Source organism: Cupressus sempervirens, chromosome 2 (assembly GCF_028749045.1).
Source record: "Cupressus sempervirens isolate cs-2001-9-10 chromosome 2, ASM2874904v1, whole genome shotgun sequence".
Taxonomy (NCBI): Eukaryota; Viridiplantae; Streptophyta; class Pinopsida; order Cupressales; family Cupressaceae; genus Cupressus; species Cupressus sempervirens.
In genome coordinates, this window is record NC_143119.1 from 111,210,914 (window position 1) to 111,230,926 (window position 20,013).

General features: G+C 36.0%; 1 protein-coding gene across 4 annotated transcripts in view; it reads left to right on the plus strand.

Annotated features, from left to right (window-relative positions):
• LOC149571273 (peroxisomal membrane protein 11E-like) overlaps positions 1–20,013 on the plus strand; it is a 69,604-nt gene that overhangs the window by 20,725 nt on the left and 28,866 nt on the right. The window contains exon 2 of one of the 4 annotated variants that reach the window (XM_089812831.1): positions 13,303–13,359. The exons of the other annotated variants lie outside the window; for them this stretch is intronic. The gene's annotated coding sequence lies outside the window, so the exon portion shown is untranslated. The remainder of the gene's footprint in view (positions 1–13,302; positions 13,360–20,013) is intronic. 4 annotated transcript variants of the gene reach the window in all.

Here is a 20,013-nt window from a genome sequence, read left to right on the forward strand (position 1 = left end):
TATTATATTGTTTTCTTAATAGCTCATGTGGTCCTATAATGCAATCTGTGGTCAAGTCTTCGTATCCTTTCCAAGGTAGTCTTAGGTCATACCTATCGATTCTGTTGAATGGACCAATTAACCATCCCCTTCTGATGATCCCGTTTAGCAATGCTTCCCCTCTCTTCAGTCTTCTTCCTACAATCACCCAAGCAAAACATTCTCGCCAAGACATTAATTCAAAAATATATTGATCGTTAATTCCAATCAAACAATTGTCAATCATCTAATGACAATTATAGGTTGCTTGATTATTTTCATCAACGTCTATAATAACTAACTCATTTCACATGATCACGAAAGAAATAATTCGTTATCAGTTGGTACAACGTACATAATTAACTAACTTGTTTCACATGATCAGGAAAAAGAAATAGTCTGTTAACAGTTGATACAATGTATATAATTAACTAACTCGTTTCACATGATTAGGAAAAGAAATAATTCGTTGAACGAACAGTTATGATCAAGTTAAAAATTAGGGCAAAAATTGGGATGTAACATTAGGGACGACATCCTAGATGTTAACCCTAATAGGGCAAGAGTTAATTTTATATTTTGTTAAGCGCGTGAAAGCTTGAAGGCTGACTAGATAGTATTTTGTAATTTGTAAAGGTATATAAGAAGATTACAATATGCGAAGTTAAGTATGCTTTAAAAAGGAATACTATGTGAACTTTATGAGATGCAAAGTCTGATGTATGATCAAAGGATAGCGAGTTTTGTGGAGAGTAGAAAGTGCTATATTAGATATTGAAGATATTAGCAACAAGCAAAGAGGTTTTTATATCTATCTTTTTGTATCAAGGAATTATATTGTAATTTACATGTTTGGGAATTATATTGTAAGTTACATGTTTGGGCAGTGGGCTTGTACAACATTTTATATATATATATATATGTACCAACTTCTAGCAGGGTTGAAGCAACTCCTAACAGGAGTGAGGCTTCTAACAAGGCTTAAGTCCTCTAACAAGGACTGAGACACTATATGCATGTAATAGACTCCTAACAGGGTCAATATCTTTAACCAGATACTTTTAATTAGTGGATCATTTTGTGGGTACCATCCCCACTAGGGTTTTCCCTTGGCCAAGGTTTCTCTAGTTAACAAAATAGGGTGTTATGAGTTCTTTTATTGCATGATTATGTTTACTGGTCAATATAATTAGTTTGCTTTCATATGCAAGTTATAAGGCAATTAATAATATCCAGTTTTGGGCTAAAGTTTGTAGAATACCAATTCACCCCCCCTTCTTAGTATTCCCTATTTCTAACAATTGGTAGCAGAGCTCAATTACTTAGAAGAGGATTAACAACTTGAGTAAGATCCCTATCGATATGGAACAATTACAGAAGAACCTAGAAGAAACTCTTGAGAAGATTGATATTCTTACTGAAGAAAGAGATAACCTGAAAGAAAGATACGAAGATGCAAAAGAGTACATTGGAAAGTTGAAAGACAAGATTGATCATCTCAAATCTAGAAAGGAACCTAAAAATCAGACAAAAAATAGTGATGAAGTATCAAGATTGATGAAAGAAAATGAGAATCTGAAACATGAGTTGAAAATCACTGAATTTAAGCTAAGCTTGAAGAAAGATGACAAAAAAATTGAGTTAGATCTAAAATATGAGAATGCAGATCTAAGATCCCATCTTACAAAAGTTACATCTGAACTTGAATCCACCAAGTTAGAACATGCACAACTTTGAGAAGTATAATACTATTGTGAAAGGAGAGCTAACCCAGACTAAGCAACAATTAGAGAAGTTATATTCCAGTAGTGAGAAAATTGATGAGCAACTATATTTTCAGAGACCTTATGATAAGATTGGTCTTGGATACCTTATTGGAGAAAAATCAGCCAAGAGATCTGAAGCAAGAAAGGAACTAGATCCAGTTGTTGAGCATCTTAAACATAAGAAAGATAACCAGAATAAAATTGAATCAAGTCAACTTGAAGATACATCAAAAAAAGTTGAGCAAGAAAATCAACCTGAGAGAATTGATGAACCTAAGCAAATTGAGCAAGCTAAATCACCCAAGGAAGTAAGGTATGAATTTAAAGGTAGATGGTATGCATGTAATAAAATTGGTCATATGAAACGAGACTGTACAGGTAAGTCATTCAAACCTATTTCTAATTTTTATTGTTATAATTGTAATTGTTTTGGTCATAGAACAGTTGATTGTAAGAAACCTAAATTTGATGGAAATAATTGCAATTGTAGAATGTTTAGAGGTACTAACCCTGCAAGAGAAAGAAGAGCCAATGAAGGAGCTAATGTGACAAGGAACAATATTGTGTGTTACAAATGTAACAACCTTGGACACATTGCCAGAAATTGTAGAGCACCTGTTAACCAATCTGTACTTAATTATAGAAACAATGCACCAGTTGCCAGCCATGCAATAACTTTGGTCATATAGCAAGATTTTGCATAATGGATATGAGGAACATCAACAAGAACCCAAATTTCAGAAGGAACAACAATAAAACTGTCAGGAGAAATGATAACAACAATAATAGTTAGAAAGACGAGTTGAGAGAGCATGTGGAAGAATTCAAAGAAGTGTTTGTCAAATCAAAAGATCCATCAAGCTCGCATGTAGTATTGGAAGAACAGTGATTTGATGCACCTGAAGGAAGACTGTTAAGTGAGAAATCATTTGTGATTCGTCCTATTTGAATTGAGCATCTTTTATAATTGAATTAGCATCACAAAGATGAAAAAGGTAGCAAAAGTGGAATTATGACTTGCGCACTTTGTATGAGGTATTTCATGATCCATTGAAGCTATGATTAAGAGTGCATGTCATTTGAAGATCGTATGTGAGTGCACAAAAGAAAACAAGTTTACTGGTAATCAGAAACAACTTTTTACGAATTGCATACTTGCACAATTAATGCGGAGATCGATTTGGTGAGATTTAAGGGATGTGAATGAGATCCTGTGTACCATTTGATCGTGTGAAGAGTTAAAGAGCAGTAAAGTGTGAAGTGAAAGCAAATTGATAGCTAGTTCAAGGCGAATTGAAGTGCGAAGTTCAGAAAGCCCTAGTTATGCGTTGAATCAAGGTATTTTACTTTTACGCAAGCATTTGAGCAGCAAATTAAGTTAAGAATTCAAGTGTTAAAATGGAATTTTTTTTGATTCATAATGTTGAGGAAGAAGCAAGACCTAAGTTGAAGATAAACCCTGTGAAATTCTTGGTAGATGACCCTAGTGTCGCATATTCAAAAATACTGGAAAACGTCATTCACCTAGAGGATGTAAGTAGTTATCTCAGAAGCAAGTTTGAAACAAGAGGAGAAGAACATGTCTCTGAGGAATTCAGACTCATTTGCAACCAGGACATGAGTTATAAACAAGATTTTGAGTATTTCAAAGGATAACAACCTAGTGAAATTTCTGTTCTATTACGAATTTGATAATGAAGAATGAAGTAAGATTATACTAAGAAGAATTCATGATCGAAAGTTTTGGTTGGGAGACAATGTGGTAGAGATTTTGGCCAGCCTAATTCATGAAGTTACTGGTTTTGTGCAATGAGGGTAGTGTACTTGTTGATGAGAAAAATGTAAAGAAAACAGTTCTGGATGACACAAAGTCAGTTTATAATGGTAGAGGGATAGTCATTACCAAGATCAAGCAAGATGGTGTTAAATTTCTGAGTAGAATCATTTCAACAAAGATATGTTCTAGTTCAAGAGAAGATGACATGGCAGCTAGATTCGTACAAGCAACCTATAGGATTTGTATTGAAAGAGAGAAGGTTAATTTGAGTGAGATTCTTAGAGTGCAGTTGGTTGAGAACCTTGAAAGAATCAAAAAGGTCAAGAACAATTAGTTCAGATTCCAATCCTTAATTACATATGTTTTTCCACTTGATTAAGAGGTTTCCATTCATGCCAGTATCTGAATTGATTAGGAGTGACAAATGTAGAATGAAAAAGATATCAGAAATTCACAATAGGCACCTTATTGAAAAGGTCAAGAACAACGCATATCTTATTGTGAAGACAATTCATAATGAGTTGAGGGAAAAATTCATAATTCCACCTCCATGGTAGCAAAGTTTTAAAATGACATTTGTTTCATGGTAGATACTGATTATTCTTACATTGAAGCAGTAGAACCAAGAATGTTATATGTTGAGCCATTGGGCTATGAGATCTCTGAGGCAAAAATTGAAGGATATGTTAAGACAATCCTTAAGTCAAATAAGGATGAAGAATTTGATAAATTTGGCTTATGAAGAGCTGATGCAATCAATCAGCCAAGCACAAATCAAGAAGACAACAAAGAAAAAGGTTGAAAGGTGATGAAGAAGGCCATGCAGCAAGTAGGGATGACAAAAGAAGAGGTGAGCACAGTAAAGAAAACCATCATAGGTATGAGGCAAATAGGTCAGCAAGGGATGATGTATGCACCACTCTTGGCATCGACGGGACCGTTTGAGGTAGTCACAATAGTAGCGCCATCTACAACAACACCTATAGCACAATATGCAGCAGTGCCACAGAAGCAGACACCTATTACACCTATTATTCCACTAACAAAATTATCAAAAGAAGAGGAAGTGGAAGTGGTTGAAGTCAGTCAGATTGGCTGAGGTAAAATAAGAATTCCCTAATTCTCCTAGAAAGAAAAGGATAAAAGCTTTGGCAACTGGACCTGGAAAGAGGCACAAGGAAATAACGCCAGATATACCTAAGAAGAAGATACGAGGTCAGACAGACCTTGAGAAGCCAGTAGAGAAGCAACCGGAAGTTGCGAGCACAGGAAGAAACACATGGAAACCTAAAATTGAGAAGCTAAACATCGCAATCATTGATGAAGGTGATTTTGTGCAGTTAAACAAGTTTTATCATCTCTACACTGGAATTGATAGATTGGAGCTTGAGAATACCATTATTAGACATATGATATTGTCTAATAAGAAATTTGAAGATGCTAAGGATGAGATACCTAAGGGTCTCTATGAGAGACTAATGAATAGAAGAAAGAGGGTACCTAATGAAGACAAAGGGATTAGAGAAAAATTAGATCAAAAAGCAATGCCAGATTGACAGTGATGACCACTTAGCCAGCCCAATGAAGAGTCTTGAACCTTATCTTAGGAACAAGACGAGCAATATTGATAATGGGAGGTAATTATCTAGAAGTCAATGAAGAGATTGACAAGGCCATTGTACAAATGATGATAGATTTGAATAAGGCAACAACAACATCATAGGGCACCATTGGAAAGGGCACAATGCAAATTGACAGCACAAAGGTCACGATTGACACAACAAAAGATCCATTTAAGGATTATGGCCCTAATATTGGCATTTTGATCAGCTACACCAACTCTGAGGAAGAAGATGAAGAAAAGAAGAAAACGGAGGAAGAAAACAAAAGGAAAGAAGAAGAAAATAAAAGAGAAGCAGAGGAAGAACATAGAAAAATAAAGGAGGAAGAGAAAAAGAAAGAGGAAGAAAGAAAGAAAAAGGAAGAAGATAACAGGAGAAAGGAAGAAGAAAAGAAAAAGAAGGAAGAGGAAGAGAAAAAAAGGAAGGAAGAGGAAGACAAGAAAAAGGAAGAAGAGAAGAAAAGAAAAGAAGAAGAGGAGAAGAAGAAAAAGGAGAAAGAAGAAAAGAAGGCAAGCGTACCTAGTTCTTCTAGGACACCCCTCACACTTGCAGTGCTGACAGGTTGTGATGATGATGATCAGATTGAACTGATCTCATCACTAAGCAAGATCATTGACAAAAATAGGAAGGTGAAGAGCTTGCAAAGATCTCTGAAGGAAGTCACAAAGAAACTTCAGAGCACCTTGACTGTAAAGTTGACAAAATCAGACCCGGAGGACAGAGCAAAAGTTGTAGGACAAGCTTTTGATGCTGATTTCACACATTTGTTTGACATTGCATCCATTCAAGCTCAAACAAAGCATGATGTACAGAGGTTTGACATTGTCTGTCAGAACATCAAAAATGACCTTGGAGCTCTTGATACATGCATCAAGGAGCTAAGAAGATATGAGCAAGAAGGTAAAGCATTGTATGCTATGTGCGTAGTGTCATTTAAGTTCACCAAGGATAGTAATGATGAATTGAAGAGAAAACATGAAGAACTACAGGCATTGGTAGATCAGCTTTAGCAACTTGACTAGAAGATTGAAGATATTGAGGCACATATAGGAAAGACTTATGTTGAAATAAGTCTTATTGAGATGAATAGAGAGAGGATAACCAAGAGGTTCTCACTTTTAAGAGAACATTTATCTTTGAAGATAGCAACTCTGGAACAACAGATAGAAGAATGACTTAAGGCAAAAACATCTTTTGAGAAGTTTGTCTACTCAGACCTGAATGCAGTGGAAATAACATCTTATGAACTTTGTGCCCTTTTTATCATATCTAAAGGAGCAAAAGATTCATGGGAAAAGAATTTCAAGAGCCTAAAGACAAGTTTTGGTGATTGTATGACATGCCTATCTACCTAAGTACAAAGGAATAGATCCACAATTTTGACTTGTGTTTACTATACAGGGTAAAAGGATACTTATCGCATGTAGTACAGTAAGATATAACACAAAACAAATATTTTATTCGTATACGCAATATGCACTCCAATGCTTACAATATGATTATGATTACAATTATTCTAATGATGTCCCAAAGTCCCTTCCGGATGGTGTACATATACTTTCCCGAAGGGGTGACTTCACCGTCATATGCCCTTTCGGATACAAATCTACCCATCGGCTACAATATAGAATTTACCGACAACATCATCACCCCCCCCAAAAGTAAAGTTGTCTCCAGACGACAATACAACAAAACTCAAAATAAACAACTAATTACATCAATGTATAGATACTAAGCAGAGGGATGCGTCCCTGGCGTAGTGGCCGTCCGTGCCTTCAATTCGTTTAGCTCTGCCCATAGCTTGTATACTTGCTCCTTTCGAACTTTCAATTCGGCCTTGGCCTCCATCTGAAGCTCCAAAGTTGACTGCATCATCCCAACAATTTCTCCTAGCTCTCTCTCTCCCATCTGCTACTCGCTCCTTCTCTGCTGCTAATTGTTCCTTCTCCGCTGCCAATTTCTGTAGCTGACTCTGTCTGTTTAAGAAGGCTGCCCTCTCGGATTCCCAGGTTGCCCTCTTCGTGGCTAGCCTGGCAGCTGACTCCTCCCGAGCCCTCTCAGCTGCTACTTGATCTGCTTGTCTCCTTTGAAGGGTGTAATATGCATCTTTGTGTATCTCCACTATCTCCTGAGTCAAAGCCTCTACTCGGCTCTCCATACTAGGATCTCTCGTTGTGGCCCAATCTTGTCGCATCTCTGCAGTCTCCACACTCGGCCATCCCCTTTCCTCAAAACAAACTATAAAGGTAACTGAGCATCCTAATTTCATGAAGGATACTACTCTCTCCAGCTCCTTTACTATTGAGTCTAAAGCTTGTATCTTTGCAGAGGCCACTCCCTAGTGAGCCCGCATCGCTAGAGCTGCTATATCAATGAAGAATGCTTCTCTCATCACTGCTATATAAGTTTTGACACCTTTGTTGCTGATGTCAAAGGGGGAGCAATATAGGAAAATTATATAATGAAAGGAGAAGTAATAGTAATAGTATTGATACATGTAGAAAGGGGGAGTAGTAATTATGCTAAGTATTATAGTCAAAGGGGGAGTTAAAATGTAATAGAGATATAAGGAAAGATGGTTATAAAATATGATGATTCACAAATTTTGAAGTTTTGTAAATTTTGTTAAGGCCAAGTTTTTGTAAAGTTTTGATCAACATTTTGGGACTTAGCCAATTTTCCCATATGTTGCCATCAATGCCAAAGGGGGAGATTGTTGGCAATTTGGATAGGGCAGATATTGAATGCTCTCATTTATGATAACATATCTTCAGTATGAAGAAGACAAACCTTGAAGATGAAGTTATAGCATTCATACTTAGAAAATTGTTTAAGTATCTGATAGTTTATTTGGCAAAGCAGATACAATTTTGGTATGTATAGTTGACTGAGACATTATTGACACGTGCGCAGTTAGATACAGAGATTATAGAGTGTCAGGATGACATGTTCAAGTGCGCAAGTCATTACGGAAGAAGATATGACAGTTTTACTTATTGCTATGGTGTACAAGCAGAGCAGAGCATAACTGGAAATGGTTAATTCTGAGTTAAGGAATTATTTTGTTAATGAAATAATTATTTGACTAATTAGGGACGACATCCTAGATGGTAACCCTAAGAGGCAAGAGTTAATTTTGTACTTTTTCAAGTATGTGAAAGCTTGAAGGCCGACTGGACAGTATTTTGTAATTTGTAAAGGTATGTAAGACGATTACAATATGCGAAGTTAAGTGTGCTTTAAAAGGGAAGACTATGCGAACTTTATGAGATGCGAAGTTTGATGTATGATTAGAGGTTAGTGAGTTTTAAAAAGAGTAGCAAGTGCTATATCAGATATTGAAGATATTAACAGAAAGCAAAGAGGTTTTTGTATCTATCTTTTTGTATCAAGGAATTACATTGTAAGTTACATGTTTAGGCAGTGGGCTCAGCTTGTACAACATTTTGTATATGTATATGTACCAACTCCTGATAGGATTGTAGCAACTCCTAACAGGGTTGAGGCTTGTAACAAGGCCTAAGTCCTCTAATAAGGACCGAGACACTATATGCATGTAACAGACTCCTAACAAGGTCAATATCTTTAACCAGAGACTTTTGATTAGTGGATGATTTTGTGGGTACCATCCCCACCAGGGTTTCCCTAGTTAACAAAATATGGTGTTATGAGTTCTCTTATTGCATGGTTAAATAACATGGGTCGATTTTGCAAATGTAATTATATTGCCATTATTATAGATATGTTCCAAATGTAGATTTGGATCTCATATAAGTATGAGAGGAGACATGTCTCTTTATCCAAGGTTTAAAAATCATTAGTTAGTATATTAATAATATAAATAACCATATGTATAATATATACATTATTATTATATATAATATAATATATGTAATATATATATTTTATATAATATATAATAATATATGTATATAAAAGAATATTTATCTAATGATGATTTACCATCAATAATGAAACTCATGATCATATCAATCTGACTGTAACTACAAACTTAACACTGCCTCTTAGTTAGGAAGGATTGATGTAGAACATTTATGTTCTTGAGTATATGAAGAGATATCATCTTAGTATGGTATTCATAGAATGGTATATTTAAGTATATCAACATAAATCTATCAACACACATATATAATAACATATTTTACATATGGAATTGGCTTCGATTAACAATGAGGCTAAATTTCTCAACACTTCTTTAGCAAAGAAGGAATTAAAGCAAATTCCATAACTCTAATATAAGTTTAAACACTACCTTAAGTGTGGTCTATAATAAAGTTATGTTATGGTGTCTGACAAGATCCAGCCCGGAGAACCATAACAATTTAATTTCATGGTGTTTGGCAAAATCCGGCCAGAAGAACCATGATTTTTGGTTATCAAGGTGTCAGGAAAAATCCGGCCCGAAGAACCATGATAACACTCGCTCCAACACATTTTTGTGTTAGGAGATAGGTCTACTATTGATAAGATCGTCACCTTTCAATAGTTACCTTATGTTCGTTATTGTAACTTCCGATAGTCCAGGACAAAAACTTAATGTAATCTGTTATGATAACAGGTCTAGCTATTGATAAGATCGTCACCTGTCAATAGCTCCCCTCTAAGTATATACATCAGTGAAAATTGTTACATTTCATGACATAATGACAACAACATCATGTAGTAACTCACATGATATTCACCATGAATCAAGGCAGAGGGTGGACCCACCATAGCAATAGAGGGTGGAACAACAGTTTTCACCATAGACTTCTCTCTCATAGATGAGAGCGCATTACAAAGAATTTCTCTTTGAAGTTCTCCTCATAGAGAAGATATCATCCAAAAAGGATTGCATCTCAAATTCTATTATGATCGGACATACTTTTGCCAAACTTTATGCCACTGCTTTGAACACCATTTATCTAGTGAGCTTGATAGAAAAGGCTGTAGAGCTAAAGGGCAGGCTGGGTTTCGAGCAAACTATTAGACTATGGATCATGTATTCACGCTGCGGGTTATCATTGAGGAGGCTAGGCACCTCTCTCAAAAGGTCTATTGTTATTTTGTGGACTTCTGTAAGGCTTTCGATTTTGTTCCTAGGTTGGCCTTATTTCAGAGACTTCGTGGGATTGGGATCTCAGATATGTTGCAGACTGCTATTATGAGGCTTTATGAGAGGGTAACTGGTAGGTTCAGGACTCCAGAAGGCTTTTCTTTTTTGATTCAGAGCACCATTGGGATGAAATAGGGCTGTACTCTTTCTCCTATTCTGTTTAGTTTGTATATTGATGAGTTGGAGGATTTCTTTGTGACTCCTCTCAATCGAGAGATGGGTGCTATTTGCATCAGGTTTTGATCTCCATTCTCCTTTTTGTTGATGATGTGGTTCTCTTGGCCTCTTCTCCTGACAACTTGCAAAGACTCCTTGATGGTCTGACTTCTTTTTGTGATCAGCGGCAGCTTGTGGTCAATATGTCTAAGACTTTGGTTATGGTCTTTAATTGTTTAAAGACCTCTCATCTTCATTTCTTCTTTCAAGGATAGGAGGTTGAGATTACTCCCTCTTATATGTATCTCGGTGTGAAGTTCTCGGGGTTGTGCTTTAGCTTGAGACTAGCTATTCAGTTCAGAGTTAGTAAGGGCATGGGTTCCCTGGCTTTGCTGGAAAGACAATGCTTCAGGCATCATTTCCAAGATATTTCATCCAAGTTGTCCCTTTTGGACTCCTGGGTTCATTTGACAGTTCTCTATGGCTTGGTTGTTTGGGGGCCTTCTCTTATTGCTTCTAATTGGGCTTCTATTGACCGGATTCAGATGTTGATGTTATGACATATCATAAGATGTCATAGACTCACCCCTCACAACATTGTCTTAGCTGAGTTTGGAGCTCATCCTCTCAAACTTGCCACCATTTTTGATTTGATTTGGTTTCTTCATCGGCTTCGTGGTTTTATGGAGTCGGGTGTTGACCGGCACAGATACTCTCATCTGGCATACTGTTCTTCTGTTGAGATTATGAGATCCGACACTTCTACTAGGTCTCGTTGTTGGTACGCCCAAGCCACCTCTTTGTTGGGTTCGATTGGTATTGAGATAGACCGTCTTCCTCCTCCTAGTTTTCACTTGATGCTCCTGCTCATCTTCTCCCCTTACGTCAAGAGTTGAACGAGCATGTTAGACAGGGTATTTATAGACAGTACATTACCACTACCTGGAGTAATCCCCGGGGAGGTCTGCCACCTAAGATGGCCTTCTATGTTGAGCATTTTCTTAAGATTCAGGATGGTATTATTGTTCGCCTCGCCTATCTCTATTAGCACTAGAATCATGCCTTACAGTTTTCGTTAGGCTCTTTCAGAGTTGGTTCTCACCGCCTTAGGGCTTGGACCGATCACCATATGGATCGGGCTGATCAGATATGTCAGTTGTGTACTTTGGCAGAGGTCGAGACTAAGATCCACTTCATTTTTTGATGTCCTCTTTATTGTGAGATTAGAGGGAGATTTTACTACCTTTTCAGAGACTGTTCTTCTCTTTCGATGTTCTTCAACTTTATTGATCAGCAGTGTCTTGCACTTTATCTTCAGGAGGCCACCCACCTTCGGGAGATTACCCTGCAATCTTTTATACCTCAGGGGCGTACTTCAGACCAACCCATTACTGCCTTTTTCTCTCCCTTGTCTCCTCCATGGGGTTTGAAAAAGCCTTCCAGTAATTCTCATTTCAGATCGGTTAGACACTGCACCAGTCTCTCCAGGCAGCGACAGTCCTACAGTGATTCTACACGACATTCTAAGACTATGGATCGTTCATGGGTTTACCCCACTATTACTGATTTCTTTGTGACAAGGAAGGACCCTTAGTTCTTACCTTGTCTTCTCTCTTGTTTTGTTTCTTGCTTTTGTTTCTTCTTAGTCACCGTTTGGTGCTTCTGATTTGGCCGACGCTTCTGTTTGTATGCTCAATCCCATAAACCTTGTTGGTTTCTCGTGGACATTAATATTATTATCTTATCTTATCTTATCTTATCCCTCTGAACATCGTTCTTGGGAAGTTAGGTCCTCTAGTTACTTCCTCAGAAACTCTCTTCACCCAAGGATTCCTGTTGAACTCACTCTGAATCTGATATCAATTTTCTGATTTTTTGGTGATAAGTCATTACTTCCTCATGATAGATGTAGGAGTAGGCCCATCAACGTCATGCAGTCACCCACATGTATTTCTAGACTCCCTCTGAGTTTCAATCTTCTAAGCGCCTGCGTTGCCTTAGAAGAAGTGTCATACTCCCTCTTAATGTAGAAGGATCTCATAATTTCAGTCATCAAAGATGTTTGCTTCAAGAGCCTCACTTCATCCATCTTGATCATCAGGGTGTTTGGAGCTACTATCATTAGATTGAGTTTGCACAATATTTGGTAGCATGTGTAGAGTACCAACCTTCTTTTCTTGTAAGAACATCCTCAAACATAAAGGAAAAGATCGAGGAAAATAACCCTTTTAGTATGTATAGAATTACAAATAAGAGAGAGACTACAAAGAGTAGATAAATGTAAAAGATAAAAAATACTTATTTGCACATGAAGATTCAAAAATTGTCTTTTTTTAGATTATTTGAGAATAGAACATCTCGCCTCTAAATAAGGTTCGTGTGGGAATGGAACATTGACTATTACTCTTCCCAACAATGTAAAATTTCCACTCTTTTTTATATTGTTGAAAAATTTGGTATAAAAAAAATGACAACTCCTTTCTAAGTTCCAACTTGCTGTTTTCATTTATTGAAGGTCCGAATATTCATTTAGTTTAACAGTAGAAGCGAACATGTCCTTCCATTTTATCAAACTTGTCCACATATAATAGTCTAAAATTTTCAGTTTCCTTTATATAAGCATTTGTCAAACAATGGGAATGAAACATTGATTACTATTTCCCCTTACAATGTTAAGTTCCCACTCTTATATTGTTGAATAATTCTGCATCACATCAAATATGGTAAACTTCTTTTTCTTCTTTGATATGCTCTGATTGAAAGATGATAGGTGGAGTGAACTTAACTTTATTAGCCCTTTCCCAAATTACCTTTTGTTGTATGGAAGTACTAACACTTTCTCTTCAGGAACTCCACATTTCATTCACACAAAGTATTGAGTACAGGTGGGAAACTAACAAGAAGGTAAGTTCTCTTATGGATTAGCCTTGCCTTTTATCAAACTCTTGTCAATATTCATTGTATGAGGAATATCTCCAGCCAATATCATGAGAGAACTAAATTTATGAAAATTGGACTCACTAAAAATGAGTTAATTCTCACTCTCGCCAAATATTCTGTGGGTCTTTCAAATTAATGAACCTCCAAGTTCTCGAATTGATAAATCGGTTTAGAGCTTCTTCTAGTGAAATGATAAATCTCCAAATATAGGTGGAGCCTTGGAGGATTAACCAAAGATGAACAGCAGGGATATAATGTATCCAAATGGCATACAATGCTCCAACCTCCAAGCTCATAGATACAACATAGAAATGGTGAAGTTACTATCAATTTTCCTTTCATTGTATATGCTTTATCATGTAACTTCAACCACAAATAGAAAGATAATCTCACCTTTTATGATTCACTTAGTTCTCTAGAATTTGAAGCTGATGATTGGAATAAATTTCCTTCTATTTTGATATTATTGAGGACAAGTTTAAAATTATTATATTGTCAAATAAAAAATCTGGTATGATTCTCAAGTTCGAATAGTATATTTGCTAAAGATGCAGATTATCTTTGATCACTACGTAGATCATATGAGAAATACAATCCACAATCCTGGCCCTCTATTGCTGACTGAATTCCTCTTCAATTAATGCTAATAAGAGAGTTTCCCCTGTAGAGATGCTGGGAATATTTTGATTTCCTATATTCTAGCAATGTGCTCAACTTTATTGAGATATGACAAAACAGATGTCACTATTTCCAAGGTGTGACTCGAGTAGCTCTTTTGACATATAAATATGGACTACAAATTCCTGCCAAGTTTGAGAGTCTACAAACTTTGTGTTCTAATTTCATGTGTTATCATTATGATGCTATATGGAATATATGTATTGTACCATGCAATTTCCAACATCAATTTCCTTATAATGAGTATGAAGCGATGTCCAGAATTAAGCATCCAGCTCTGATGTTCAGTGTTGGAGAGTCCCTATGATGTTCTTGTAGCCTCCCCTTTATATGGTAGTTTGATCATTCTCCTATACCTTGAAACTATTCATTTGATTTTGGGATAGATGAAGCACGACTCCTCCAGACGACTGCTATGTTGATTAGCTTTCATCCAGATCATCGTTTATTGGTTGTATATCACTAGACGGTCCTCTATCTCAATTATCTATGACATGTGACAATAATCATTCTATCTGATAACTGCAGGTTACTGAAATTTAAATCTGCAAATAATATCGAGTTCTGATTTGTCTCATTTGATATGGCTTCTTGACTATATTAGATATTAGATGGTGGTTGGATTATTTCAATGGTTGTAGCTTTCCCTTCCTTTCTGCCTATCATCGTATTCCTGTATTGCTCCTCCTCAAATTCGTTAGTATGGGAACCTTTCACACCGTTGGGTATGCTTATCAGTATTGTGAGTCTCGTTAATTGTGAATCATTCATCTTTTCTAAAGACAATAGTTTGATACCATATATATAGAGTTATTGATAATCCTTGCATCTCCCATTAATGACTTGCAGCAAAAACTTGACATCTATGATTGAGGTGCTCATGTAGATAAGAACACACTGATATCTCTGTGTACAAAGTCATCACCATGCAAGCTCATACTGATTGCAAGTTCCTTTTATCCTTAATTTTAATTTATTTTTCATCGCTTTGTTTAGTAATTGTAAAAATATTCTTAATCTCCTTTCTCCTATCTGAATGAGATAGAATGCTTCTATATCATGTTCCGTTCATTGAATAGGATGTTGAGATGAATGTATTCAATTAATAAGTTATCGTTGTTTCTGCTCGTCTTAATCTGAATTTTAAATTTGCAACTTGACTCTGATACCATGTTAAATAACATGGATTGGTTCTGCAAATGTAATTATATTGCCATTATTATAGATATGTTCCAAATGCAGATTTGGATCTCATATAAGTATGAGAAGAGACATGTCTCCAAGGTTTAAACATCATTAGTTAGTATATTAATAATATAAATAACCATATGCATAATATATACATATATTATTATATATGATATATAATATATATATTACATATATTATTATATATGATATATAATATATATATATATTACATATATTATATTATATATATATAATACAATATATGTAATATATATATATATATATATATATATGTATGTATATATAAAATATAATATATGTAATATATATATATATATATATATTATATAATATATAATAATATATGTATATAAAAGAATATTTAATGATGATTTACCATTAATAATGAAACTCATGATCATATCAATTTGACTGTAACTACAAACTTAACAGCTTTCATATGCAAGTTATAATGCAATTGATAATATCCAGTTTTGGGCTAAAGTTTGTAAAATACTGATTAAACCCCCTCCCCACCCACCCGCCCCCCCCCCCTCCCCTGTATATGCAAGTTATATTGCAATTAATAATATCCAGTTTTGGGCTAAAGTTAGTAAAATACTGATTAAACCCCCCCACCCCCCCCCCCCACAATCAGAATTCCCTTTATCTAAAAAACTCAACATGAGTGGCAAAAATTTCATGATTGGAAAGCAACTTTTAGAAGATTTCAGAAGGTAAAAGCCACTGATTTTATTAGAAATCAGAAGTAAAGCTTGCAACAAGAGAAATCTGGCCTAAAAATTGAGGAAAAGTCATATTTAAAAAGTGAGCTAAAGAAGGAAATCTAGGTTAAGGAAAAAGTCAAAGTTTAGGAAAATCCAAATTCTCAATCAAATTGGTTTAATTTAGGAATAACGAATCTAGATGCAATTTCATTTCATGTAAGCATTCAGATTTCCTCAATGTCATTTATTATTACCATTTTGTGAGGGTAATAAAAAGATTCCTTTGTTTTGCAAGGTAATTATTGAAGGAGAAGCTTGGAGAGCAAGGAGACATGGCAAGATGAAGTTTAAAACTTAAAGTAAGAAGATAGTCCAAGGTTAAGGATCAAATTGAAGAAGCGAATTTAAATAACAAGAGCAATATGGAATTCAAAAACAAAAGAACAAATTTGCAAACCTACAAGTGAAAGAAAATCACCACCAACTTGAACTTCCTCCAGAAACCCAAATTCACTTTGAACGATCCAATTAGATTAAGATTTTTATCACCAAGAAGATCAAGGTGAAGGCATCAAAAAGAGACATCAAGTTTGCAAGTACAAACAAAATCAAGGTCAAGTACAATGAGAAGATTTCCAAATGACGAAAGATGGAGAAGATTTGAGAAGATTATAAAGATAAAGATAAGTTTATTAATTTCCAACAAATGACCACAAATAGACCAATGAGACGGAAGAGTACAACAAGGTATCAACCCACAGCCGGAACACCAAACAGTGACCAAAGAACAAAGATCAACAAAAAAAGAGAGAGAAACCAAGACCCCTAAAAAGGGGGGAGGTGGTGGAAGGGGCGAGAAGGAAACCCTGAGCCACCAAAACAAAACTAGGGCATCAAGGTGACAAAGAAGAACCCCAATACCAATGAATAAGCCATAGTAGTGGTAGTGCGGTGATTTTGATGTTGTTGTCTCTGAAAGTTACCCGCACGACTGGGAAGGGTTGATCTTTGTGTGTAATATTTGCGAGGTCCCATAGATTTGGAGTGACAAGGAGAAGACAATTGTCTTTTGGTGCCACACATTGCCCGAGAGAAGGAGGTAATGAGTTGATCGAATAGGGGGTTCAAGGTGTTTATGTTCAACCCAGAAATAAAAGATAAATGACAATAAGAAACTTAGAAAATGACACAAAAGGATACAACAACTTTATCTTGGGAAAACTCTTCCACTTGAAGGGAAAAAACGCAGCCTCATTAGCAAAATCTATCTTTTATTGATAAAGAAATGATTAAGTACAAAGCTTTCATTTAATTGCATTGCAATACACTAAGCAATCACATAAGTAAATTGAAATGAGACTCATCATGTTACACACAAAGGTTTCTTTAGGTTCCAAATACAAGACTCTTAATGTTTCCATATGCATGTCTTTTCGCATGACACATGTCAAAAGTATTAGCTCAAATATTATTACAAATGTTTTCTTTAGCTGAAAATGACCATAACAATCATAAAATCAAAGATGCCAATGATAAATTCACATCACATAAAAAATGTTATCTCAACATAACATAATTCACCTTAGTTACTTGATAAGCACGTAAAATTATAGTCATGGAGTCACACACATGACTTCTACCATGCCTACTCGCAGAGGGTGGTACACCATACCTATTGCAGAGGGTGGAACTAGGGCTTTCACCTTAGATTTCTCCTAGAGAAGAATGCATTTCCATCATGCCTACTCGCAAAGGGTGGTCCACCATGCCTACTCACAAAGGGTGGTCCACCATACCTACTCGTAGAGGGTGGAACGAGGGCTTTCACCTCAAACTTCTCCCAAAGAAGAATGCACTTTCACCATGCCTACCTGCAGAGGGTGGTCTATCATACCTACTTGCAGAGGGTGGAATGAGGGCTTTCACCTCAAACTTCTCACAAAGAAGAATGCATTTCCACCGTGCCTACTCGTAAAGGGTGGAACGAGGGCTTTCATCTCAGACTTCTCCCTGAGAAGAATGCATTAATAGCATGTAAGAATGGTTGAGATTCTCTCTCAATAGAGACTCTTTTTCAACAGGGACAACCTTGATCGCCAAGATAGTTGATTTCAATTGTTTTACTTTCACATAAGTTTGCAAAGGGTTAGTCATCTCCCTCTGTCACGTAACCTCCTTTTGAACCTGAAGATACTTCCTTTGGATTTTTTGTATCATCAATTCAGTCCAAGACTCTACATGATTTTGCACATAATCTCTCATCATCCTATTGATTTGTCCTACAACTAGGAGAGATCAAATGTAGAAATCGATGTTATATACTATTTCTCGTCAATACAAATACTTATCTTTTTGTAGTCCAATTTTCTAGTGCATTTAGTTAAAGAGACAATAATTTCAAAAATGCCAACAGAGAAAGAAAACAACAATCCCTCATAATGTCAAGGAAGCATAACACCTATAATATTAGCAACGATTTCCTTGTACTTCAGCAACGGAGATAGCCAATACACATGACATCTTCAAGCACTTGTATTTTCTCAGGATGGAAGGAGATCCCTTTGCACACAACACTTCCAATTCTTGTGACTGAAGCATTCAATGGATGATATTTATAGAGAATGACACCTACACTCTACAACGTGATTGTAATTCCTCTGGCGATGACCAATGCTTGGTATACCTGATGTAGCTCCTTTTACCAAAAGGACTGAAATCTATTGTAGTTTAGAGGTCCAACAAGGAATGCAAAGATGTCTTCTTCCAACTTGAAAGGTGCAAAGATGTCTTCTTCCAACTTCAAGCTCCTTTCACACAGATTAAACACTATCTATGATGATAAGAGCGAGCAATCAATAGCATCATAGAAATGAAATGAAGATAAAAAACTGAAGGAGGTAGAATGAATAGAAGATGCAACTTAGATAGAAAAAACTGAAGGAGGTAGAATGAATAGAAGATGCAACTCAGATAGAAAGAAGAAATTAGATATGGGAAGGATGATGGAGAAGCATTTCCATAAGGAAAATGGCCAAGCATGGCCTGACATGATCCCTAAAAAGGAGCAACAATAGATTGAATTATGTATCACCTGTAACAAACCCAGGTGATAACTTTATCACCCGCAACACACAGGTTGTTTTACGTACTCAGCATCACTCGCAATATACACAGATTGAATTTTGAATGTATGTGATGGACCCCAAAGGAATACTAGTACCCATAAAACCTTTTGTAGATACTTTGATACTGAAGAGGAAAAAGAATGCTTGACCAAGATACTTTGTTCAATACTCAAGCCAATATATTCATGTGCTGACATAACCACCTCAATAATCCACGAGCATAATAATGAAAGACCATTTTTTTTCCTTTGAATAATACTAACGATAGCAACTCTAGTGTCACCAACCATCAAGGAAGCATTACCATATAATATAATAAAAAAACTCCCACAAATAGCAAGAGTTAACAAGCACAAACTTGGCCAAACATATTAACTACTCCCAAACTTGAATGGTAATTAAATCGGGAACCGAAGAGCACCTAAAATGAACTCCGTTGAAGAGGATAATAAAATGAAGAGCCTACATGACAACTGAATATATGAATGGATGCCTCCATAATTAGGACCAATGACGTTAATATGAGAAGCGACGACTATAATAACAAAAAAGAGCATCTTCAAAAAAAATGTCGACATTACTGGATTATGCAACCAATGATCGCATATAATGAGATTATGAATCCTTATGATGCTCAAATACCTTTCTCTATCTATCAACACCTTCTATTCTTCCTTAGAGAGAAGGCTTTTCTCGACCTGATTCTTGGAATGCCCGTGAATGCTCACGGATCAAGGCATGGTTCGACTTGTCGAAGGCAAATGGCATCTAACTTTAAAATAAATAGCAGGCTTTGAGAGCGGGAAAAAAGGATTGACAAGGGTAGAGATTAAAATCTAACTGATGGTGACTTTTTTTAATTCAATAACCGACAACTCTATCAAATGGTACTTGAA